General features: G+C 44.2%; 1 protein-coding gene across 1 annotated transcript in view; it reads left to right on the plus strand.

Moving 5' to 3' along the window:
- Positions 1-6: 6 nt before the first annotated feature.
- Positions 7-12397, plus strand: part of USP13 (ubiquitin specific peptidase 13 (isopeptidase T-3)) — a 130669-nt gene continuing 118278 nt past the window's right edge. Inside the window, exon 1 of the mRNA XM_010855625.1 lies at positions 7-50. The gene's annotated coding sequence lies outside the window, so the exon portion shown is untranslated. The remainder of the gene's footprint in view (positions 51-12397) is intronic.

Raw genomic sequence — 12397 nt, forward strand, 5'->3', positions numbered from 1 at the left:
CCGGGGACAGGGTCTACAAGAACGAGTGCGCCTTCTCCTACGACTCCCCGGTAAGTGAGACTCGGCGGCAGGACGGCGCCTCGGGGGAGGTTGCGGTGCCCGCGGCCTTCGGCGGCCGCGAGTCGCCGAACTCGGCCGCACGTGAAGCGCGGGGGGGAAGAAGATGCGCGGTGGCAGCCGGGGACCCGCTCCTCCGGGCGCCGGAGTTGGCTCAGGGGCACAGCAGTTCGGCAAACCCTTAAGGAGTGCCTACTGGGTGCCCGGCGGCGCTGGATTCCCCAGGGCTGCTGCCGCCGAAGCCCGGGACGGCCGGGGTCATTTGCTCCGCCAGCCTTCTTAGGCTGCCAGGACCCCAATTCCTAGCAGCGGTTCCAGAGCCCCGCCACCGTTTGAAAGATAGATCTAGTGGAAGAGTTCCCTAATCTTAACTGTGCATTGCTGAGGGTTTGCGTCCTCTTTGGGGCGAGCACGGAGGGCGGGTGGGCGGATGAGGTTGATTCACTCCGGATGCACGCAGCCCTTCTCTTTCTGGGACCGTTTGCTTTGCCCAGGGATTCCCACTCCTGGACAGTTCTGCTTTTCTCTCTGAGCTTTTCTCTCTCCACTTTAAATTACTCCCTACTCCTTTTCTTTCCGTCCGAACATCGGAAGAAACCGTCGGGTGCTTCCACTGGGGCAGCAGAAATAGAGGGTCTGTTGGATTGTTACGGTTTCCTGAATCCTTTCTCTTTCCCTCCTAAACGAGTCACTTTGACTGAAATGCACCAGTATAAATTATTAGAAGTTCAATCGCTAGTCGTGACCTCAGAGACTGGCGGGGAAAGTCGAGACGCACCACCGCCTCCCACCCGGCGCTGTTGGTGTGTTTTTCACCAGGTTGTATGTGTATGTGTGAGAAGGAAAAAGGAGGGTGAATTGTCCTTTTTGGGAGTCAAAATGGGCTTCAAAGTGACTCAGCTGTCTGGCGTTTATCATGTCTTTTTGAGGACCAGGTTATTTTTATCCATCCACTTTAGAGCTCATGTGTCACTCGGCAGATCTCAATGCAAAAGGGAGGTTTCTGGATTGGAGGCACCGAGGCAGGTTTCACAACAATAGTCTAACACAGTTTATTCATATTATGTTTTGTTGGATGAAAAAAAAAGCCAGATAAATGGCACATGTTCCAAAGTATCCTTATTATCTTGTGAGTTGCTTTCAGCTGATTTCCAAGGCCTTTTGTTTTGTACACAGTGGAGTTGCAGAATTTGTATCCTTTCTGTGATATTTTTCTTTTATGCTAATAATAGATCGTTTGGGAGATAAAAGTCTCATTTATTTGCTCATTACTTTTTTTTTCTTTTAAAAAGGTGTGTAGTGTGAAGTGAAATGGTTATATTTATTACATAGCGGCTTGTGATCACAACTTAATGTGTCTTTCAGCAGTGTCATTGTATCCACAAAGTATCTGAAAACGTCATGTTCAGATTTTGTGTCTAGTGTTGAGCAGGTTTCCGCTAATAGCTTCTAAAGGTGGAGAGGGATGACCCTAACTAACTTAAGCAATCGAGGATTGTGAATGCCATGGGGAAAATAGCCCAAGTCTTTTAGGATAATACAACATGTAAAGTGGGTAAAACTGCTTTCTCTTCGTTTAAACTGAGTTACTCTTCAGATTCTTCTTACAAACTTTGTTATTGAAAGTCTTTACTGTGTTTTATAGTGTATGGTAGGAGTGAAGAAAAAAAGCTGATTATTTTACTCACTTTCACAAATAGTTATTGGAAGCTTAGTGTGTGCCAAACACTATTCTAGAAGTATTTTGTCCAGTATAAACTGATTTCATTCATGCCACAGTAGTTCCTTGGGGAAGACTGGGCTTATTTACAAGGCTGATGAATCAGTATATTTCTTTATCTATGTTTCAAGGGAGAAAGAGAAAGAAGATTTTATAACAAGTTATATTAAAGTACAGTGCATGGTAATTCGAGATCTTTCCCTATGGTACTTATTTAACACTTCATCATGAATCTCATAAGGGTTCTAGAGTACCTACTATGTGCCAGCTGTTACATTCATGGCTATAAGAACCATACAGAGAAAAATTCATTGGTGCCAAATAGCAGAGACTAATCCGCCAGTGCAGTAGGACTGTGGTAGAGAAACGACCAAAATCATCTGAGTGGAAACAATAGCCATCCTTGCATTGGATACTTTTGAAAATGGTCATAAATAAGGATGGTTAGAAATAAATAGAGCAACATTCTAGGCCACGTAAATTATATGTGTAAACACAAAGTGTGAATATTTTCTTTTTATTTGCTAGTAATGTATTTGGAAGAAAAAGACTGATTTGATAAGCAGTGAGGTCAGAACCAAGTAGAATAGAAGATGGGGGCCTTGAATGCCAAGAACAGGATCTTGAATTTCATGTGGTCTGTTATGGAAAGCTCCTGTGAGTAATATGATTTAAAGGAGTGTTAGAGGAAGACTGAATTAATAATTTTTATTTTGCGTCTCCCATGTCTAAGGTGTGCTGTGACCACTTTTGCTATTCTTCTCCTTCGTGGGTGTGAAGTGGGACAGCGTGACAACTCATTTCAGTGTCTGTCTCCTTCCTTTCTTTCCACCTGCTAGGGATTTGCACAGAGCAGATGCCCAGTAACAGTTATTTTGGAATGAGTGAGAATTTGTCTTTTCACCTACCAGTTTGGTCCCCTGTCTCACCATGACCAGTAAGGTTCATCTCTCCAGGACTTGGTTCATCTTGCAGGATCTGTAATGTGACCTTCCTGGAAAGGGGGGCTTTGTGTTCCCAGCTGCTGGCCCAGCGTCTGGTATATGTACCAGGAACTCAATGAATGTCTAGGAAACATACAAATTATCTGTGGTTATGGGTTATGAAAATGGTAAGGATACACCACATGGGAAACACTGGGAAAGAAATCTTGTAGGATTCTCATGTAGAAAGTGGGACTTTGTTGTTGGGGACAGATGTGAAATTAAGAGCTGGACTGGCAGGGTTTGAATTCCAGCTCTGTTACCCAGCTTTGTAACTTCTGTGTGTCCCAATTTCTCCAGTCTGCAAAATGAAGACCATAATAGATTCTACCTCATGGGGCTTGTGGATTAAATAAATATGTGTGCCTGGCCAATTAGTAATTGCTATAGGAAGAAATGGGGCTTCCCTGGTGGTTCAGATGGTAAAGAATCTGCCTGCAATGCAGGGGATCTGGGTTTAATCCCTGGGTCAGGAAGATCCCCTGGCGAAGGGAATGGCAACCCACTTCAATATTCTTGCCTGGAGAATTCCATGGACAGAGGAGCCTGGTGGGCTACATACAGTCTGCTGCTGCTAAGTTGCTTCAGTCGTGCCCGACTCTGTGCGACCCCATAGATGGCAGCCCACCAGGCTCCCCCGTCCCTGGGATTCTCCAGGCAAGAACACTGGAGTGGGTTGCCATGCCCTTCTCCAATGCATGAAAATGAAAAGTGAAAGTGAAGACGCTCAGTCGTATCCAACCCTCAGCAACCCCATGGACTGCAGCCTTCCTACATCCATGGGATTGTCCAGGCAAGAGTACCGGAGTCGGGTGCCATTCATACAGTTTATAGGGTTGCAAAGAATCAGACATGACTAAAAGCTACTAACACTTTCAGTTTCATAGGAAGAAAAGAAAGAAATAAGAAGTTTTAAGCCCAAGTGTTTGGTTGTCAAGGGTTATGTAGAAAGTTTGACATAGTTAAGTGGGGGAAATCGGTTCATACTTCTGCTCGCAACCTTCATGAACTGCCATGCAAAATCTACTCTCTCCTCCTTAGTTATTGAGCCCCACCTTCATTTGAATATACCTTGTCCCATCTCTCCCCCCTTTCTGTGTTGCCAGCTCTGAGGAGTCCAGACTCTGGGTCTTCAACCTGTGGAGACTTTTTTCCTTTTCCGGGACCACCTTCCTCTCTTGGTAATCTTTCAAAGCTCTTTCTCAGCCCTTTCCTTCTGCTTTAGACTTCATCCTTTCCTCTGAAGCCTACATTACTTAGGGTCTGTGTTGTACAACACGGCAGTTAGAGCCTGTCTTATATGGTTTGCCATCATTTTATTTCTTGTTACCCACTTAACTGGTAGTTTTAAAGCATCTGCTGCTGCTGCTTCGAAGTCGCTTCAGTCGTGTCCGACTCTGTGCAACCCCATAGACGGCAGCCCACCAGGCTCCCCGGTCCCTGGGGTTCTCCAGGCAAGAATACTCGAGTGGGTTGCCATTCCCTTCTCCAATGCATGAAAGTGAAAAGTGAAAGTGAAGTCGCTCAGTCGTGTCTGACTCTTAGCCACCCCATGGACTGTAGCCTACCAGGCTCCTCTGTCCATGGGATTTTCCAGCAAAGAGTATTGGAGTGGGGTGCCATTGCCTTCTCCGTTTAAAGCATCTACCAGGTACAAAGCCTTGTACCCAGGAGGTAGGAGAGGAGCAGGGCCACAGGGCTGGCTGCTAATTATGCTCCCGCCCCACCTGTGTGAGTGTGGGGAGCTGGGCTTATGTCCTGTCTCAGCTGGGGTCAATTGAAGACTGAGACAAGGGCTTTGGCCCAGGCCTTTTATTTTGGAAAGGTATCCCAGGGAACAGAAGAGGAAGAACGTCCAAAGGAATAGGGACAAAGGGAAGGAAGGAACGAAGGTGAGTTACTGGGGCAGTGCTCCCCACCAGGACTCTGGCAAACTATCAGTGCCCCTCAGCACTGCCCCGGGACCCGGAAAAGAAAGTGTTTATCCACTGGCTCCTGTGGCCGGTCGGTCAAGGGTGCCCCAGGGCTGAAACACTTGGACTCTTCCAGGCTTGTGTTTGTGCCTGGGAGGCTAAGTGGGCTCCCTGAGGGCTTGCTGAGACCAGCAGCCTCTGAGAATCGAGAGATCCCAGTGCAGCAATGAGGTTGTCAGGCTACTTGCTATGGTGAGCAGGGGCACACACCCAAAAAATGGCTGTGAGACCAGCATAAGCCATGTCCCCCTCACCTCTTCTTCCCTTCCAATGTCAGTACTATTTTGTAAAAAGGAGCTCTTCCCCCATTTTCCAAAGCTCTGAGATCTCTTAGTGATGTTGAGAGTGATGTTGGTTCTCTGCCTTCCTTGGGAGTCTTTGCAAATCTCTGGGAGCCTCAGTTTGGTAGTTGCTGGTGTACATATCCATCAGGAAAGGCTTTGAGATCATCTCTTTGTAGGAAAATTTCATATTAGGGGCTCAGTAAATTCTTCTGTGATTTACAGTAAGAAATGTATATTTGATTTTTGTTCCTATTCCTGGCACAGAGCTCCTAAAACTCTTGGAATTTCCGAAATGATAAGAGCCATGAAGGTGTCTTTCATTATTCTTAACAATCTCCTTTCAGCCACACCTGAGTTTATATTAGAGGCTTTTGGAAAGCCCCTGATTGCCAGGGAAACCAACCTAGTGATTAGAAGGTTGGAACTTTCAGCCCCTCCTCATCTCCTGGGTTGTTGTTCAGTCACTCAGGTATGTCCAACTTTTTGCGACCCTGTGGACCCTGCCAGGCTCCTCTGTCCGTGGGATTTTCCAGGCAGGAATACTGGAGTGGATTGCTGTTTCCATCTCCAGGGGATCTTCCCCACGCAGGGATTGAACTTGTGTCTCCTGCACTGGCAGGTGGATTCTTTATATTGAGCCACCTGGGAAGCTCTTACCTCCTGGGAGGGGAGAGGAACTGGAGATTTACGTAATCAACAGTGGCCAGTGGTTTAGTCATTCTCACCTGTCTGATGAAGTCAGCAGCAACAAAAATCCCTGAACTCTGGGGTTGGAGGGTGCTGAGGGTCACAGAACTCCACACTCTTTTCCCCCTGCCCTGCCCATCATTTCTTCTGGTTGCTCATTGATATTCTTTAACATCCTTTGTAATAAGCTGATAATCCTGTAAGTAAATTGTTTTCCTGAGTTCTGTGGGCCGCTCTAGCAAATTAATTGAAGCTTCGAAGGGCTTCCTGGGATACTATTTATAGTCGGTTCTTCAGAAGCGCAGGTGATAACCCAGCCTTCCCACTGGTGTTTAAGGTAGGGGGCCGGGGAAGCAGCCTTGTGGGGCTGAGTCTTTAATGTGCGGACTGTGATGGTAACACCAGGTAAATAGTGTCAGTGTGTGTTAGTCACTCAGTCGTGTCTGACTTTCTGCGACCTCATGGACTGCAGCCCGCCAGGCTCCTTAATTGAGTTAAATTGTGGGGCACTTGGTGCCTATGGAGAGGTGGAGAATTGCTTCCTGTGGGAGAAATACCCTCTCCCCATGCCCCCCACACACATTTGGTGGCCAGAAGGGAAGTATTCTGTAAGTAGAGGAGAAACTATACTTCTGTCTTTCCTTCCTTCTCCCAATATGTGGGTTTGCCTGGTACTACCTCAGACATTGCTAATAATAATAATGACAGCTTAATATTTGTACAGAGCAGTGGTTCTCAACGTGTGCTTCCTGGACGGGCAGCACCAGCAAGTCCTGGGAACCTGTAGACATGCCAATTCTTGGGTCCCTTTGCAGACCACTGAAACAGACACTTGGGATTGGGAGTCTAGCAAGCCTGATTTGAATAGTCTTTCCATGTGATTCTGAGGCATGCCAAAGTTTGAGAGTCAGTGACAGGGCGTTTACTAGGTGCCTGGGAGCATTCTAGATATGTGTTTATTCATATGTTAACTCATGCAATCCTCAAAACAACCTTATGCTGTATGTTATTATCATTTTGCAGATGAGGAAACTGAAGCACAAAAGTAACACAAAATATTAAGTGGTAGACCTGAGTTTTGAATCCAGGTTATCTGGCTCTAGAATTTCTTTTTGTTCTTTATTTGTACCACTTTAACCATGTTAATTGTACAATTCAGTGCCGTAAGTACATTCACATTGCCATGCAACCATTATCACCATCCATTTCCAGAACTTCTTTATCATCCCAAACTGAGACTCCGTACCCATGAAGCAATAACTTTCCATCCCCCACTACCTCCAGCCTCTGGTAACCACTGTTCTATTTTCTGTCTTTGTGAATTTGCACATTCTAGGTACCACATGTAACTGGGATCACAGAGTATTTGTCCTTTTGTGTCTGGTTTATTTCACTTTGTGTGTTTTCAAGGTTCATCCATGTTGCAATATGTGTCAGAATTTCCTTCCTTAGAGGGAATGATATTCTGTGTTTCTTACAGACCACATTTTGTGTATCCATTCATCTGTGGATGGACATCTGGGTGGTTTCTACCTTTTGAGGATCATGAATAAAGCTGCTGTGATCAGCGACATACAAGTATCTGTCTGAATCCCTGGAGAAACAGTGCTTTTTACTCTCATGTGCTGTATGCTGCCTTCTGGGCATTACGACTTGCCATTATGGGGCTTAGTTGTTTCCCAGGGGGAAAAATAATTTAGGACCTATGTGGAAAGATCCTCCTTTGAATGGATAAACAGATAAAAGATAGTAAAGCAAAATTTAGAAATTTACACATTTTTTTTTCCTCTTTGAAGGTGTAAATTTTAAATATAATTGGTTTCACATATCGAAAGTTCCCTTCTGGGCTTTCCTGGTGACTCAGTGGTAAAGAATCTGCCTTCTGATGTAGGATACACAGGATTGGTCCCTGGTCGAGGAACATCCCACATGCTGCGGAACAGCTAAGCCCGTGTGCCACAACTATTCAGCCAGTACTCTAGAGCCTGTGCTCCGCAACAACAGAAGCCACGGGAGGGAGAAATCCACACGCTGCAACTAGAGAGTAGCCCTCACTTGCTGCAACTAGAGAAAAGCCTGCACGAAGACCCTGCACAGCCAAAAATAAATAAAATTATTTGAACAAACAAAAAAGTTCCCTTCCAAAAGCAACTAACTAAAAAGTTGTTTTACAGTAAGAATTCTCAAGCTTTTTGGACCCTTTATTCTTAAACATTTTTGAGGACTTCAAAGAGCTTTTGTGTGGTTTCTATCTATTGATATTTACTATGTTAGAAATTAAGACAGAAAAACTTAAAACAACTTCCATTCTATTAGCTGTTAGAGTGATGATATTATCAGATGACATATAGACTCTGAGAAATGCTCGTGAGAGGATGTGAGTGAAAAAAGACAAGTAAGTTCATTATGAAAATAGTTTTGACCTCCCAGGTTGCTTGAAGGGTCTTGGGGCATCACAGGGTCTCCAGACCATACTTTGAAAACCAAAGTTCTAGAGTTTAGGCAGGAAAAGTACAGCTGGTTACCCCAGTGACTTATCCTGCCTGCACTGTGGTTTTTGTAGATTCACTTTTTCACATCTGTGGTGATCACATAACTTGTTAATCTTAGCTCAACCATAATGTCATATTCTACAGATTCATTCTTTTTAAAGCAAATTTAAACTTACAGAATTTGACTCTTTGAAAACTGCAACTATTAATATTTGGACCTGGAGATTATTGGTTCTTTCAGAGAAGAGAATTCTTCCTTCTGTTGCCTGTAAGTTTTATTGTAGGGTCCTCTGGCTGGGCTATTTCTTTGGGGAACCTTGTGTTGTTGTATCCTGATTTTTTTTCCTTTGACCACTGGTTAGGAGACTTTTGTTATCACTTGTCTGGAAACTGAAGATCTATCTACCAGGACTCAAGGAGCTGAGCAGAAGAGGATGAGGGCGATCTCAGCATCTGGATGTTGAATACCAGCTATTTCATATACTGTCTCCTGTTTCTCAACCCTATCCTTGTTTTGATCCCCATCCTTGATGGCAGGATTCTGATTTTGATTCTGCCAGAGAGATTTGGAAGGTGAAGGAGAAGAAGCTACTGTTGCTGTTGCACATGGCAGATGTGAGTGTGGGACTCATGGGGACATCAGTCATGGGGGGAGCTGGGATCATTGGTGCAGTTTCTTGTGATGTTTGTGTGTTCTGATTTCCTGAACTAGAGTGGTGGTTTCTCTGACCTTGGCTCTTACAACTCTTCCCGTGATTTTGTCCCTCTATTTCCCTGTGTTAAATCTCTTCCTGCCTGAAATACCTAGAATAGTTGGTATTTTCTAACCAATTCTGGACTGATACATGTACATGACACATACATTTCTAAGTTTCTGTGTATTGTGGCACCCCTTTGTCCTACAGACCTGCATTCTGTTTTTACCTGCTTTAGAGAATAAACCAGTAGTTCGCTAGCGCGGGAGGACACAACTGAATGACTGCAACAACAGTGTGGGGAGGGACTTCTTGGAATGGAGAAGGAATCTTGGGCCCTGAGTGTTACCTACACAGATTTTCAACTTTTCCTCTTCATTTTAACTCCTTTTCACCCCAATTTCAGAGTAAGCTGGAATTGTTCAGTCGCTAAATTGTGTCCAACTCTTTGTGATCCCATGGACCGTAGCACACCAAGCTCCTCTGTCCTTCACTATCTCCTGGAGTTTGTTCTAATTCATGTCCATTGAGTTGGTGATGTCATCTAACCAGCTCATCCTCTGTCACCCCCTTCTTCTCCTGCCTTCAATCTTTCCCAACATTAGGGTCTTTTTCAGTGAGTCAGCTCTTCACATCAGGTGGCCAAAGTATTAAAGCATTAGCATCAGTCCTTTCAATGAATATTCAGGGTTGATTTCCTTTAGGATTGACTGGTTTGATCTCCTTGCTATTCAAAGGACTCTCAAGAGTCTTCACCAGCACCACCGTTTGAAAAGCATCAATTCTTCAGCTCTCAGCCTTCTGTATGGTCCAACGCTCATATCCATGCATGATTACTGGAAAAACCATAGCTTTAACTATATGGACCTTTGTTAGCAAAGTAATGTTTCTGCTTTTTCATATGTGTCTAGGTTTCCGAGGAGCAAGTATCTTTTAATTTCATGGCTGCAGTCACCATCTGCTGTGATTTTGGAGCCCCAAAAAATAAAATCTGTCACTGTTTCTACTTTTTCACCTTCTATTTACCATGAAATAATGGGATCTGGTGTCATGATCTTAGTTTTTTGAATATGCATTTCAAGCCAGCTTTTTTACTCTCCTCTTTCACCCTCATCAAGAGACTCTTTAGTTCCTTTTCACTTTCTGCCAGTAGAGTGGTATCATCTGCGTATCTGAGGTTCTTAGTATTTCTCCTGGCAATCTTGATTCCAGCTTGTGATTCATCCAGTCCAGCATTTTGCGTGATGTACTCTGCATGTAAGTTAAACAGGGTGACAATGTACAGCCTTATATTCCTTTGCCAATTTTGAACCAGTTAGTTGTTCCATGTCCAGTCCTAGTTATCTAGAGTCTTTTGGAAATTCTGGGGTGTAAATCAGATTGGATCTTGTCTTCTCTCTTGTAAGCCTAGGGTTCGGCTTTGTCAGCTCATCTTAGTCTTTAGTGCTTATCCACCTGCAGTCCAGTTTCCAGATTTTGTGGTTTATGTTTTAAAACATCACTTAAATGTTCTTTTATTTGGGTTTCAGAAAGGAGTGAAATTGACATGTGTGTGTGATCAGCCCTTTGTACCCTAGAATCCTACTTTTCTCATCTAATCATCAAGAAGTCACTTGCCATCCTGTTTTGTTAGTGGTTAATTACCTTTAAAGTTGTATCAGTTTTAGAGCTTTGAAATGTAAGAGATGATGCTGATCCTGCAGGAAACCTTTTGGGAAAGTTTGTGTTCTCAGCTCATGTTGAACCTGGTTACCTGTGCAACTCTGAATTCTCATTTCACTTCTGCTTTCTTCTTCCTGTGGATGGAGCTCGGTTCAAGTGTTGCGGTTCATTTAGTGCCCCAGGCTGGTGGATGTACCTGGTCATTCACTCTGCTCCCTCTCCCTCTCTGTCTGTTTAAACAGTTGTGTGAAATACTCAACAACATAAAATTTACCATCTTAACCATTTTAAGTGTACACTTCAGTGGTATAAAGTAGATTCCCACTGTTGTGCAGCCATCACCACTACCCATCTCTGGAATGCTTTTCATCTTATAGAACTGAAACTTTGTCTCAGTTAAACAGTAATTCCGCATTCCTCCTTCTTCCCAGCCCCCGGCAAACACCATCCTATTTCCTGTCTCTATGAGTTTGACTGTTCTAGGTATCTTACATAAGTGGAATTTATACTTTTGTGACTGGCTTATTTCACTTACCTTGTTTTCAAGGTTCATGCATGTTGTAGCATGTGTCAAAATTTCCTTCCCTTTTAAAGCTGAATAATATTCCATTGTATGTATATAGACCAGTTCAGTTCAGTCACTCAGTTGTGTTTGACTCTTCGCGACCCCATGAACCGTAGCACGCCAGGCCTCCCTGTCAATCACCAACTCCTGGAGTTCACCCAAACTCATGTCCATTGAGTCGGTGATGCCATCCAGCCATCTCATCCTCTATCATCCCCTTCTCCTCCTGCCTCAATCCCTCCCAGCATCAGGGTCTTTTCCAGTGAGTCAGCTCTTCACATGATGTAGCCAAAGTACTGGAGTTTCAGCTTCAACATCAGTCCTTCCAATGAACACCCAGAACTGATCTCCTTTAGGATGGACTGGTTGGATCTCCTTGCAGTCCATGGGACTCTCCAGAGTCTTCTCTAACACCACAGTTCAAAAGCATCAGTTCTTCGGTGCTCAGCTTTCTTTACAGTCCAACTCTCACATCCATACATGACTACTGGAAAAACCATAGTTTTGACTAGATGGACCTTTGTTGACAAAGTAATGTCTGTGCTTCTTAATATGCTGTCTATGTTGGTCATAACTTTCCTTCCAAGGAGTAAGCATCTTTTAATTTCATGTATATAGACCACATTTTGTTTATCCATTCAACTGTCAACAGACACTTCGGTGGCGTCCTCCTTTTGGCTATTTGGATAATGTTGCTGTGAATATAGTGTATTCCTTTCTCTTTTATGTCACTTCCCATTAGTGATGGGGTTCCAGCTTGGCCTCCTCTCTCCTACACTGCCACGGCTCAGGTTCTCGTTACCTCTTGCCTAGACTCCTGCAGAAACCTCTTAACTAACTTCCTTACGCCCCTTCCATCTGTCACATTGCATTCCCAGTTGTTTCTCTAAAACATGGGTCTTGTCACATCATTTCCCTGCCTAGGAATTTTCAATAGCACTAATCTAAAAATAGTAAACAAGTCAGTTTATCACATTGATCTAACTTTCCTTGCTAGTGTTGTCTGTTTGCACTTGCCTACTGCCTGCATTCCCTTTGGCCTTAAGGACTTTTTCTTCAGATGGTCCATGGTTTCATTCCTCTGAATGTTGGCCTGTATTCTTCCCTTAGCTTGGAATGCCTTCTCCTAACCTCTCAGCCCCTGCACCCCACTGATTCCTAAAACCCAGCTCAGGTATTTTCCTGGGGTGTTCTCCACACCCCCACCCAAGCTGGGCTAGAGATTTATTGTCCATCTCTATCATGGTTGAGGTACTGATTGTTGAAGATACAGAGTAAC

Source organism: Bison bison, unplaced genomic scaffold, assembly GCF_000754665.1.
Source record: "Bison bison bison isolate TAMUID 2011002044 unplaced genomic scaffold, Bison_UMD1.0 scf7180017864367, whole genome shotgun sequence".
NCBI classification, from domain to species: Eukaryota; Metazoa; Chordata; class Mammalia; order Artiodactyla; family Bovidae; genus Bison; species Bison bison.